The sequence below is a fragment of the Typopeltis vanoorti genome, chromosome 17 (assembly GCF_054136105.1).
Source record: "Typopeltis vanoorti isolate ZY-2024b chromosome 17, IOZ_Tvanoo_1.0, whole genome shotgun sequence".
Taxonomy (NCBI): Eukaryota; Metazoa; Arthropoda; class Arachnida; order Uropygi; family Thelyphonidae; genus Typopeltis; species Typopeltis vanoorti.
In genome coordinates this window covers 19,479,117-19,493,532 of record NC_143565.1, presented here as the reverse complement: position 1 = coordinate 19,493,532, position 14,416 = coordinate 19,479,117, and the positions used below count along the sequence as shown (strand labels likewise).

Sequence of the window (14,416 nt, the reverse complement as noted above, 5' to 3'; positions counted from 1 at the left end):
GGAGTACTCCTGAATGTGTCATGTGGAATTACAGTAATGGTTATCTCATCAGGTTAATTAGATAAGCATTATTCAAAGCTTATAATCAGATTCTACATTTCATGTGCTGGAGGAGAAATCATTTTTAAATAGTTATGAAAAAAAAAAGGAAAATAAATGACAGACACAAAAGTGTTTCATTCCCAACCAACTTGCATTTTATTTTTGGTGGTAGATATCTCAAAATATCTGACATAAACATCTGCAATAAGCAATGGAGGGGATTAGGAAGATGTGGAAAGGCTGAAAAGAAGAGTTACAAAGATGATATCAGGATCATCGAATGTTGATTACGAAGATAGATTGAGATGCTGTCTGCAAACACTGGTAGAAAGACGAAAGAGTTATAATATAACAGAGATCTATAAACATTTGAGAGGCCATTGTAGGATAGTGGTTGATAAAAATTTTTCATTATATGGAAGGCAGGGAGAGGAGAAGGGGGCATCTGTGGAAGTTAAGTTTGTGTGCAGTTAAGAAAGGAGTAAGAACTAGATATTTTGCTCAGAATTGTGAGTGAGTGGAACAGTTTTCCTGTTGAAATAGGGTGTGCATCTAGTGTGAATGAAAGCTGGCATGGGGGGGTGTATGGCCTCCTTCAATAATTCCTTGATTGATTGGAGGTATAATGATAATAATAACGTGGCCTAAATTCTAAACCTAATGAAGTTCATTTTCTACTTATAAATACTATTATATTAATGAACTGCCATAATTTAAAAATGTATTACTGCTCGTTAATGCAGTTATTAGTATCCTAAAAAATGAGGTATAGAATCTAGTATAGCATTTTAGCACATTCAGATTTCAGAGCCCATATATGGGTTCTGATATCTGTCATGAGTGAAACAAACCAAACAACAATTTGGCAAGATATCACTATTGGGAGAATTTAATGAGAGATTTTGTGAGATGCAGTGTACATGTAATGCATTTGCTATCAAAAGTGAGTGATCTGGGAGAAATAAGAGAACCTGAAGAAAGAATGCTAGAAATGACATGTGAGTGAGAGTGAACAGAGATGTTCAACTCAAAAAGGGAGATAACAATGGCAAATGGTTGTGAAAAAGGGCCTGAAAATACAAGTGTTGCAGAGAATAAAGACAAAAAGACGAAGACAAGAATATAAAAATAAGTGGAGCAGAACAAAGTATGAATGATAAAAGTGAATGTCAACAGAATGACAACACAAAAATAAAGAAAGATGAGAAGAATAATAAGGCAGTCTAATGTGTGAATAGTTTGCCTATGGAAGTCTTTTACAGGAAACAGTGTGGGCTACAAAGTTTGGGGAAGAGCATAGCAAATGATATGATAGAAAAGAGTAAGAAAGAAGAGGCAAGAGGGGAAAAATAAGTGGTATTAATGAGTGATTTCAAGATTAAGGAGGTGTGCTTGATGAGTACATGATAAAATCGTGCTTTCTTGCTATGAACATAAAAGATTTTAGTGATGCTCTCAGATTTCAAAAAGGGAAACAAGAGAATTAATAATTTTGACTAGAACGAACAATTTAAAAATTGAAAAGTATGGAATGCATATGAAAATGTTAGTGGAAGATATGAAAAATGAGTGAGAAAAATTACTGTTTTCACTTAGTAATTCTCCTGCCAAGGTATAACAGTAGTGAATCAAGAAGGAGGGGAGACTGATTTCAAATAAGTCAATGAGTGGATGTATACAAGGAATGGTAAAGCTTATAGGTATTTGAGGACAAAAGGATTTTTATGTCTCATGGAGAGCAGTTGAATGGATTTGGATTTAGTGACTGGAGAGAGAGAGAGAGAGAGAGAGAAAAAAAAAGTTTTGTTTTCAGCAACAGAATGGACGTACAAAATAAGGAAAACTACAGCTATTAGAATGGATGTAGGTGTTTTAGATGCATTAGTTAAACTTGACTGACAGAGGAAGATACTGGCACAGGGACAGAATATAAAGAATGTGTTTTTTTGAGAAAAGCTGGAGAACAGAACTGAAGGAGGGGTACTGCTAATGTTAGCAAAAGAATTGCAACCAGCAAAAGTAGAAATTCAGTAAGAAAATAAAGTTGAGGAACACAAGAAATTGATTTGGTGTGAGATAAAAGCCAGTAGAACAAAATATACAATTGGTTGCTCCTGCAGGGCAAGGAAAACAATAGGATAATGTGTATGCCATGTATTTGCATTAGTAAATTAGTTCAATGAGCACAGATTGATTAATCATTATGGGGACTTCAACTATGAAGATATAGATAGGAAAGGGCACAGAGGGAGAAGGAAATGGAATTTATGAAGCTACTGAGAGAAAATTACCTGAAATAGCATGTGATGGATGGTGTACCCACAGTTTGGGAGTACTGGATCTGGTGACAGCATCAAAAAATTTGTCCATATGCAAGGCAACTCACTTTGCCTCTGACTGGAGAAAGGGTGATCATGCAGTCATGACCTGGGAATGGAAAGCATACTGAATTTTCAATTAAGAAGAGGTTTATGTGGGAGCTAAAAAACTGGTGATTATGATAAACTTAGGAGGTTGAGTAGAGCTGTGCTATGAAAGGAACTGCAAGAGAAGAATGTTAGTAATACATGGGAAATGATCAAGGAAGATTTAAGGAAATCAGTATCAGAATGCATACTGGATTAGAAGGACAAAGCATGTGGGAGTTAAATGGATGAGTAGCATCATTAAGTAGTAGTAACAAAAGAAGAAAATGTTATAAAGGGTATATAATAAAAAAGAGGTGATAATCAAGCTCATGCACAATACAAAACACAGGCAAGAAGGGTGACTAATAGGAGGGAAGACAAAATCATTACAATATGAGAGAAAATTAGCTGAGCAGGCTAAAGAAAATCCTAAAAATTCTTTTTCTACATGGCAAGCACAAGAAGCAATAATTAAGGGAGAATAATGAATGATGATGGTAGAGAGGTGACAGAAGCAAAAGAAAATAGTTGAATTTCTGACTGATCACTCTCTGAGTGTGTATCATCTATATGGAGTTAATGCAATGATTGATGTGACAGGGATTGAGATGAGAATAAAAGTAGATGAAACTTAAGGTTTAGGATATCTTAATGTGAATTAGGGTTTGTCAGTTTTTAAAAACCGGATTTAAAAACCGGTTTTTTGGATAAATTTGTAAAATTTGAAAACTAGTTTATAAAGTTAAAAAACCAGTTTTAGATACTAGAATTAATATGTAAAAATTAATTATTTAATTAAAAACGTTAACATTTTGACTTGAAACCGATGTATATGTTACAAGTGAGGAATCGGAAGATGACATAGAGTGTGATGATGAGGATTTTTTAAATTCTCTTGATCCAGATAACGACTGTGGATTCCCTATGTTGTCTGACAATTACAAACAATCAATTTCCCAAATTAGAAAAATTTGCAAAATTTTTTAGAAAATCTCTCATAAGAGATAGCATCCTTCAGAATTATGTAAAACAAGAAAAAAGGAAAGGAATTGTCTGATTCTTGACTGCCAAACGAGATGGAATAGTTTAAAGGCCATGAACAGTATATATACATCTCCTAAGAGATGTATATATACTGTTCATGGCCTATAATATACTGTTTTACATTATAAGAAGAGATCACTACCCGGACCGGTTTCAACCTTTTTTGAGGTCTCATAATGTAAAACAGTATATATATATATACATCTCTTAGGAGCTGTGTTTTACATTATGAGAGAATATTAAGGTTAGTGACAGAGCTTGCTCCACCTTTGCTTGGAGTTGCCCTGGTGTTGTACTACCCAAGTGATTACTTAGATTTGGGCCCGCCGATAGTTTTTTCGGCATGAAACTCTATGGATTCGATAGATTTTGATCCGAGTTTCATACCCGGCTATAAAATAAAACGGAATTTACCATCTCCATTTAACTTATGTCGCCGGTAAAATAGCCTTTTGGCTTATTATCATAGTAATAACAATATAGGAGTACACCAGTTCAGCAATTCTATAGTAGAGGTATATGTAAGTTCGGTTCACTTAAAACCTTGATATTCCAGGTCTACCTACTCACTGATGAGAGTAGATAGACCCGGTTTCAACCTTAAAAAAGGTTGAAACCGGTCTGGGTAGTGACCGCTTCTCATAATGTAAAACAGTATATATACATCTCTTAGGAGCTGTGTTTTACATTATGAGAGAATATTAGGGTTAGTGATGGAGCTTGCTCCACCTTTGCTTGGAGTTGCCCTGGTGTTATATTACCCAAGTGATTACTTACACTTGGGCTCGCCGATAGTTTTTTCGGCATGAAACTCTATGGAATCGATGGATTTCGATCCGAGTTTCGTACCCGGCTATAAAATAAAACAGGATTTACCATCTCCCTTTAACTTAACTTATGTCGCCAGTAAAATAGCCTTTTGGCTTGTTATCGTAAGTATAAATTTTTTTTACTGTTTTAATTATATATTATATATATATTTTTTTATAAAAAGATTGAATGACTAGAACTGAGAGAAATTAAAACAAAGTTTATTAGTACGACACAACTAGTTTCAGCTTGTATCAGCCTTTGTCAGGTACACATTAAAAAAGAAGAAATAATCAGTAAAAACACATGGAGGAAATAACTGTAAACAACATGGAAAATTAGTGTATATATATTTCAATGTTGAAATGTTGAAGTGTGCGCATTCAAAATTGTTCCCTCGTTGGCTTCGTTGTTGGGCGTATGCATGCACACAGCATCTCGCGAACACCAGTATTTGACCACAGTAGAATGACAGTCTGAAAGGTTGTAACTCAGGTTGTTGTTGAGAATAATTTCCTTTAATTCTATTATCTTGCTTTCTACTTCATCATGGCAACAGAAAATGTCAATTCAATGAGTGAAAGTGTAAAATTCTTTGGGATGAAAAACTACAGGTGTGTATTCACAGATGGAACTGCACTGCATGAAACTGATTAGGCTAGAGATTTAGGTGGGCAATGCTAGATATACATATTGTAAGGCTTAGGTGTTGTTGACTGTTCATACTAGTGCTTCATGGTATTAACAACACCAACAGGTAAAAAAAGTGAATGAATTTATTGAAACTTACTAATATTTCACTAGTTTTATAACCAGCATCATCAGAGCACAAATAATAACTGTGACAAGCACAAGGCACCCGACTAAAGTATTTGAAACAATGCAAATGTACCTGAAACAAAAACTAATGTTCTAACATCACATGCATCCTCTCTGGGCCAGATAACTATAAAGTTAATTTGGTAAATTAACTTTGGTAAATTTTTACAACAATCATACTTGTTGAGGTTGTGAGAGTGCTTCATAGCTGATGCTAATTTCAAAAATAGTCTCTCAGACCTATAGCAACTTGTATGTAATGGTGATGTCTTATTTCATTTAATCCTATGTGAGAAAGTATCCAGAGCATAGTGTGCGAGTCTTGACTTGCCATGCAAATGATTGCAGATGTAATTTTTGTGTTCTTCAAGACTGATCTATCAGTCTTTCCAAAACAGGATAAAGTGCAGGAACAAGAACCTTTTACACTCCAGCTGATCATGCCACATTCAAACCATCCTTCAGCTTGCTACCTTTATTAATTATACATCAATACACTACAATTTACTCATTATCTGTTATTATTATTATTATAAATATTAGTATTAAATGATAAATTATTATATTAATAAATATTAATAATTAATAAAAGTTAATTTTCAAGGGTGTATAAAATAATATAACAATAAAACATGAAAAGGTTATTAATAACTGACTATTGATAATATTGTCAGATCTTATATTTTGATCTTCTAAGAAACTTCTAACTGCATCAATTCCAGCTCTTCCTGGCATCAAACACCTGCTCTGATAACCTTTCCTATCCCTAATCTTCATTATCTCATTCTGCTTAAATGACCATGCCACCTGATATTACTTCTGCTGACATATTCTTCATCTTAGTATTGTCAATTTCCTTCTTAATATTTTCATATTTCATAATTATTCTGTCACTGATACCATCTGTTCATTTTTCTATTTTTTCTCAAACCTCATATGCATGATCTCTGGTCTCTGACTAGCTGTTTCGTTTTTAACCACCTCTCAAATCCATAAGTTAAAATTACGCTTTGTATATAGCTAGTTTGTTATGACAAGTTTCTCTCTTATTCCATAAAAATTTATTCAGATGAATTTATTCAAATTGTGCCTAAGCAGCTTAAATGTTTTAGTTGTTCTACAATTCTCCATTCAGGATGCAGCTAATGTTTACAGCCATAAAATGCAATCAGAGTACAGCCATTATTCAATTTAGTTAAGGAAACTTGCAACTTTATAATAGATTCATTTAAGAAGATATCATCTTCATGTAATTAAAGAACTGAGATTAACATCTCCAATTTTCATATTATGTTTAATGCCACTTTCCTTCATAATGTGATCAAACAAATGAATAAGTGGAGATACCCTTTACCCTTATCTTACACCTGATTTTACATCAAAACGTCTTCCTATACTTCTTTTCATTGAAGAACTTTTCTGTTAGTAGCTTGTCATGTCTTTTCCAGATCTACAAGACTGAGACTCCATAGCTCAGCAAGTATTGATGGTGCCCTTAATTTGGTAAGACCTAGGTTATAATTCCACCCTGGATGTAAAGAACTTTAATAAGCTTTTCAAATGAAGATGAGTTATTTGGTCTCATAAAGAGGTGGCAGGGTTTTTTTCCACCAGAAACTTGGGTTTTTTAATCCTGCAAATAAGCAAACCAGCCAAACATATGCAATTTACAGACATAGTAGACGATGCACATAGCATTAACCACTCAATTATACACAGTACGTAGGTTTCTAAAAGCCAAGTAACTTGCTCGTCGCAGGCCATCGAGCCTAACATGAAAGGGAAGATCACATCTATAAAACATTATAGATCCGTGTTATATTTCCTTAATTTTTCCAAGTATTTGTCTTAAAGTGAAATCCTGACAACTTCTACTTCACCTGAACCCAGTCTGTTCTCCAAGTTTCTCAAGGGTAACATTTATGCAAGTATGGTTACAAAAATCTTACCCAGTAACAATCAATATCAAAATTCCTCTGTAATTCTCATATTCAGTTTTATTTTCCTTTTATAATAGATGGATATGTAGGAGCTCTACTTCAATAATTCTCAATTCAGCCTTCTGAACTAAGTTAAAAGGTTCGGGTTTTTGATAGCTTTTCAAAATTTCCTACATTTTCTACTGTTGTTCTGTCATTTAATAATCTTTCAAAGTAATAACTTCAAACATCTAGAATATCTTCAGTTTCATGTCACCTTTATCACCTCTGATCCATTTACAGCATAATTTCCTCCATTTCCAAGCATTTTCAACAACCTCTAAAATATTTTGCTACTTTACTGAAATATGTTTATTTTCTATGTTCTTATCATGCTTAAGTGTGCTTAAGGGTCAAAGCTGTATAACTAAGAGGAGACCACCACATAGCCTTTAAAGGAATGCGGAGAACCGACCAGGGCTTCTGACCTAATGTCCTATCTTCACCTTCTCGTGGTGCACCCTATTGGGTATCTACCTCGATACTGAAGGAAAGATTGGGCTGGCAATCTGGGTATTAGCGAACCAAATTATATTCATCATCATCATCATCAATTTCCTGCCATGTACACCCCTTGAAGGTACATGGCAGGAATTTGATGATAATGATGATGAATATAATTTGGTTCATGACAGGATATGATAGTACTACATGAAAAAAATTACATCATTACTAACTACCTATCTACAATTTTCCTCCAAATCAGTCTGTTACTTGTCATGACTCCAATATTATCAGATCTTATATTTCTATTGTCTAAGGCACTTTGTACCGTATCAATCCACTTATATCTTGTTCTTCCTCTGGGTCGTTTTGCTGCCAACCTGGCAGAGAACACTAGTTTTGCTAATTTTTCTTTGCCCATTCTGTTTAAGTGATCATACCACCTGAGATTAACTCTGCTAACGCATTCCTGGATGCTGACAATGTCAAGTTCTTTCCTAATATCCTCGTTTTTAATATGATATTGCCATTGATGACATCTGTTCATGCCTCGAATGTTTCTCAGGACTCTCATATCTGCATTCTCTAGTCTTTGGTCAAGTGTTTTACTTCTGATCAAGCTCTCAGATCCATAAGTTAAAACTGGTTTGAACATTGTCTTGTATACAGCTAATTTAGTGTTCCGACTAATTTCTCTCTTATTCCATATGAATTTATTCCATATGAATTTATTCAATTGACTTCCATATGAATTTATTCAATTCATATTCCATATGAATTTATTCAATTGACTTCCCACCAGCTTCGCTGATTCTGTTGTCTATTTCTATATTTAATTTACCATCTTCACTGAAAATTGTGCCTAAGTAGCTGAAATGTTTTACTTGTTCCACAGGTAATCCATTCACAACACAGTTGACATTTTCAAAGATTCTGCCTATTTTCATTGTCTTTGTCTTTTTATTGCTGACCTTCATACCATATCTATTACAACAGTTATTCAATTTAGTCAGAGAATCTTGCAGACTTGTAGCAGATTTATTTAGAATATAACATCATCCGCATAAAGCAAAGAGCTGACATTAACATCTCCAATTTTGATATCATGTTTAATAGCACTTTCCTTCATAATGTGATCCATATAGATAATGAATAACAGAGGGGATAATGTGCATCCTTGTCTCACACCAGATTTAACATTAAACCATCTTCCTGTACTTCCTTCAATTCTAACTGCTGACTTGCAACTCAAATAAAGACTAAGTATTGCTTGATATAATGTCCCATTGACACCATATAACTGTAGCGTATTGAATAGCTTCTCTCTTGGCACCTTGTCATATGTCTTTTCCAAATCGACAAAAATTAAATACAAATCTTTGTTATATTCCCATGCTTTCACGACTATTTGTCGTAAAGTAAAGATCTGATCCTCACAGCCTCTATTTGGCCTGAATCCAGCTTGTTCTATACCCAGCTTTTCTTCCACAATTCTTCTCAACCGTTTCTCAAGTATACTTGCATACTTGAGAAACGGCAGCAACATTCAGTAAAGAAATACCTCTGTAAATCTCACATTCAGTTTTATTTCCCCTTTTTATATATGGGTACTATGAGAACTCTACTCCAATCATTGGGAATTCGTCCCTCTGTCCAGGCTTTCTGAACTATGCATTGATTGCAGTCATTGTAAGACATTTATACCACCATACTTCAGCATTTCTAGTTGAATATCATCTACTCCTGCTGCCTTTGATGGCTTTTTCTACTTCAAGTATGGATATGTATTCCTGACTGCATGCTTGGTCAGTGTTTTTTACCACTGTGCTGTTGTAAAAATAATCATAATTAAAATTCTGAATATTTTTACGTATTGTTTATGTCTGTATGTTTATTAGTTTTGTTTTCATAACACGCATTGTCGGCACTTGCGATGTGCCCGTTATGGAATTGTTTTGTCCAAAGTGATATGTAAAGAAGTTAAAAAATTGATGTACTTACTAGATTTGATCTTTGTATTACTTAAAAGAATTTGATTGTGGTTTGAAATATTAAGTTTTGTGTTTTATGAAGACATTCTCTTGTCGCTAACGGAGACAACGTGTCAGCCATTATACAGTACTTAGTTTCTCGCTTGCCACGGAGTGCGCATGCTCGCTGAGAAGTTTGATGAGTGATTGACAGCTGACAAGAAAGCGTTCAGTATCTGAGTAACGGCTGTAAACAAGAGAGCGTTTGGAAGGAATTTAGAACACAGGCCGGCAGATATTTAGGTTTGGAGGAACTTGAGTTTTTTTTATGTGACAGTCGGAGGAAAATTAATAGTATATTCCGAAAAAGGAATCGTGGAACTATTAAGTTTTAATGTGGAATAAGTATGTGGATAAATAAAAGGGAAATATTGCTATAAATCGTTTTAAAAGGAATATTGGAGGAAACACTGATTGAAAGATTTATAGTAGATTCCGAAAAGGGAATCGTAGAACTGTAAGTGAATTTTTTTATTGGAAGAGTTAAGACTGTCAATAAGCATTTAGTGAATAAAAGAAGAATTTGCTATTTACGTTCTAAAGGAATGTTCGAGAAAACTCTGATTAGGAAGTTTCATCTGTATTAAGGACTCCGGATCTGACTATTACTTCTACTGAAGAAAAGAGATGGAATTAAGTTCAGAAGAATTAATGTGTGCTACATAAGTGATGAGAAAGGATCCTGTAAAAATGAAGAATGGAGTTATATATCTTCAGAAAAGGGCCTTGACAGAGAAAGAAACTGGCTATGAACATTTTGTGATTGTGCAAACAAAGTGTTTAGTCTAGTCTTAAGTGTAAGTTTATTTTAAAAAGGCCTTGGATCCAATTAATTTGTAGTTAGTTATGTAAAGTTGTTTGAAGTGTATATATATATATTGTTTTTGTTTTATTAAATGTGTTTATTTTGTATTTTGGTCTTGAGTCAGTGATTATTTGGATTCTGAAAGAGTTAAGATCATTGCACCAACTGGAGTGAACTCTTATGCATATAATAATATATAGGTATACTTGGAAATAAAAAAAAAATAATTGTTAGAAACAGAGATCATCTCTATGGTAGGATAAATATTAAGATAATATATATGAATATCCTTATCTATATAAAAAATCCACCAATTATTAACACTGTCATCACTGCTCATTTCATTTAGCAGTTTTTCAAAGTAATTACTCCAAACTTCAAGGATATCTTTTTCTCCTGTTTTCATGTCACCTTTATCATCTCTAACTCCTTTTACAGCACTCTTTCCTCCATTCCTAAGCTTCTTCAACAACCTCCAGAATATTTTGCCACCTTCTTGATATTTATTTTCTATATTCTTGCCAAAGTCCTCCAATGACTTTTGTTTAGCTAGTTTTACACACTGTTTAGCATTCTTGCATTTGTCTCTGTATTCTCTAAGAGAACAAGCTGACTTATTTGCCAGGAACTTTTGATATGCTTTCTTCTTTTCCTTCACTGCCCCTTTAACTTCCTGTGTCCACCATGGAGTTCTAATTTTTCTATCCTTGCAGACAACTTCACCACATGCCTCTCTAGCTGAATCAATCAGGGTTTTCTTCAAGGCTTGCCACCAAATCTCCAAGGTTTGGTTCCTGTTCTCAAATTCTTCCATTTTTCCTTCAATAAGCTTTGTTTGTTCAGTATCAATCCTCGTTCGTTCAGTATCCAAGTAGATACCCAACAGGGTGCACCATGAGAAGGTGAGGATTGGAAATTAGGTCAGAAGCCCTGGTCGGTTCTCCGCATTCCTTTAAAGGCTATGTAGAGGTCTCTTCTCAGTTATACAGCTTTGACCCTTAAGCACCTCCAAATTGTATTCTTATTGGCTTAAACCAAAATACAAAATATGACAAAATTTCATGCCGGCTGGGGTGTCCCCTGGTTAAACAAGACCCCTGTTGTTTTTGCCAGGGAACCAGGGCGAACAGCGAAAAGTCAGCTACTGGAACAAACCGTAAAACATACCCCAACTCAATGTCACCAAAGTTGAAGATCGGAACTATCAACATAAGAAGCCTGAATGGCAAAGAAATGGAGCTAGCTGATGAATTAGGTAAGTACCAAATCGACATAATAGGGGTGACTGAAACAAAAAAGACAAAAACTGGTGAGAGCTTTCTGAGCAATAAATACAAAATGTTATATTCAGGCAATGACAATCAAGGAAAAGAAGGAGTAGCCATAGTATTCAACACAAAATACGAGGCTAATCTTCTTGAATGGCAGGCAGTCTCAAGTAGAGTGATGTGGGCAAATATGAGAATGGGAAATTGAACAACGAGACTTATTTGTGCCTATGGTCCCACAGGGACCACAGGCACAAATAAGTCTCGTTGAACAAGGACCATAGGCTCTACTAAGGTAAAAGTAAAACAATTTTTTGAGGCTCTAGAGAAAGCTACTGACACAATGAAAAAGGAAAAGTGGGTCCTTGTTGGGGATCTAAATAGCAGAGTAGGAAGTGATTGTCAGACATACAAAAATATTCTGGGAAAATTTGGAGAAAAGAGCAAAGCTAATAATAATGGCAAATACCTGTTGGATTTCTGCTCAGGACATGGAATGGTTGTTACTAACACCATGTTCCAACATAAAAATGTGCACAAATTCACATGGAGAGAAGAGGCAAGGAATAAGAAAAGTCTCATTGATAACGTTATTGTTGATAGTGATATTTTCTCCCTGGTGCAGGACACCAGAGTGTACAGAGGATTTGAAATTGGAAGTGATCACTATTTAGTCTTAAACAGGATAAAACTGAATTTCATATTGAAAAGAATAACATGTAAGAAAGTTTTAAATTGACTAAAAGTTGAGCATCTCTCAGATATGAAGTGTAGACTAAAATACACAAAGATTATTGAAGAAAAAATGAAAGAATTAGAGAACAGGAACCAAACCTTGGAGATTCAGTGTCTAATCCTGAAGAAACCAGATTGATTCAGCCAGAGAGGCATGTGGTGAGGTTGTCTGCAAGGATAGAAAAATCAGAACTCCATGGTGGACACAGGAAGTAAAAGAGGCAGTGAAGGAAAAGAAGAAAGCATATCAAAAATTACTGGCAAATAAGTCATCTTGTGATCTTAGAGAATATGGAGACAAATGTAAGAAAGCTAAACAGTGTGTAAAACTAGCTAAACAAAAGTCATGGGAGGACTTTGTCAAGAACATAGAAAATAAATATCAAGAAGGTGGCAAAATATATTGGAGGTTGTTGAAAAAGCTTAGAAATGGAGGAAAGAGTGCTGTAAAAGGAATTAGAGATGATATAGGTGACATGAAAACAGGAGAAAAAGATATTCTGGAAGTATGGAGTAATTACTTCGAAAAATTGCTAAATGAAACAAGCAGTGATAGCACAGTGGTAAAAAATACGCAACAAGCATACAGTCAGGAATACACATCCATACTTGAAGTAGAAAAAGCCATCAAAGGCTTGAAATGTGGAAAGGCAGCAGGTGATATTCGATCAGAAATGCTCAAGTATGATGGTATAAAATCTTACAGGGGCTGCATTGCATAGTTCAGAAGGCGTGGACAGAGGGACGAATTCCCGATGATTGGAGTAGAGCTCTCATAGTACCCCATATATAAAAAGGGAAATAAAACTGAATGTGAGAATTACAGAAGTATTTCCCTACTGAGTGTTCCTGGCAAGATCTTGCAAGTATACTTGAGAAACGGTTGAGAAGAATTGTGAAAGAAAAGCTTTGTGAAGAACAAGCTGGATTCAGGCAAAATAGAAGCTGTCAGGATCAGATCTTCAATCAGTTGAGAAAACATGGGAATATAACAAAGATCTGTATTTATGTTTTTTTGATCAGGAAAAGGCATATGACAAGGTGCCAAGAGATAAGCTATTCAATACGCTACAGTTATATGGTGTCGATGGGGCATTATATCAAGCAATACTTAGTCTTTATTTTAGTTGTCAGTCAACAGTTAGAATTAAAGGAAGTACAAGAAGATGGTTTGATGTTAAATCTGGTGTGAGACAAGGATGCACATTATCCCCTCTGTTATTCATTATCTATATGGATCATATTATGAAGGAAAGTGGTATTAAACCTGATATCAAAATTGGAGATGTTAATGTCAGCTTATTTCTTGTTTCTTCTCTCTCTCTCTCTCTCTCTCTCTCTCTCTCTCTATGTGAATGTGTACCTCTTTTGTTGCTACTAACATTTTGTTTTAAATGTGAACAATTTTATGAGAGAGAGAGAGAGAATGGGGTCACTGTTGGGTTTGCCAGGTGGTTAGCATGCCCGTTCTCCAACCAACAGGCTGTGGGTTTGCATCCCAAGATACATATTCTAATAATATTTGTGATTGTCTTTAGGTGGGAAATGAAGTTGAAAAATGCTTGAGACTTGATAAAGTTCTATTTTTCATCCATAGAGCAAGGCTTCCAAATTTAAAGTTTAAAGAATAATAAGGAATAAGGAATAAGTTTAAAGAAGAGGTATTGAAAGAAATGAAGGTTACCAGAGGATGTGGAAGAATGGTGGGACGTTAATAGTTGGAATATTAGAAAAATTGGAGAAGAGGTGCTTGGTATAACATCAGGAAAGGGACCACCTGAGGATAAGGAGGCATGGTGGTGGAATGAGAAGGTGCAGTTGGAGATCAAGGAAAAGAAAGAGGCAAAGAAAAAATGGGACATGACTGGAACTAGAGACCACAAGGAGGCATATAGATTAGCAAAGAAAAATGCAAAGAGAGCTGTGGCAAGGGCGAAAGCGAGGGCAGATGATGAGGTTTATGAAGAAGTGGAGAGAAACGGTGGAGAAGCTCAATTGTTGAGAATAGCGAAAGCCAGAGATATGGCCTCGA

At 35.0% G+C, this 14,416-nt stretch overlaps 1 protein-coding gene across 1 annotated transcript in view; it reads right to left on the bottom strand.

Annotated features, from left to right (window-relative positions):
* LOC150097206 (lysosomal alpha-glucosidase-like) overlaps positions 1-14,416 on the bottom strand; it is a 152,104-nt gene that overhangs the window by 87,777 nt on the left and 49,911 nt on the right. The gene's annotated exons all lie outside the window — the stretch shown is intronic.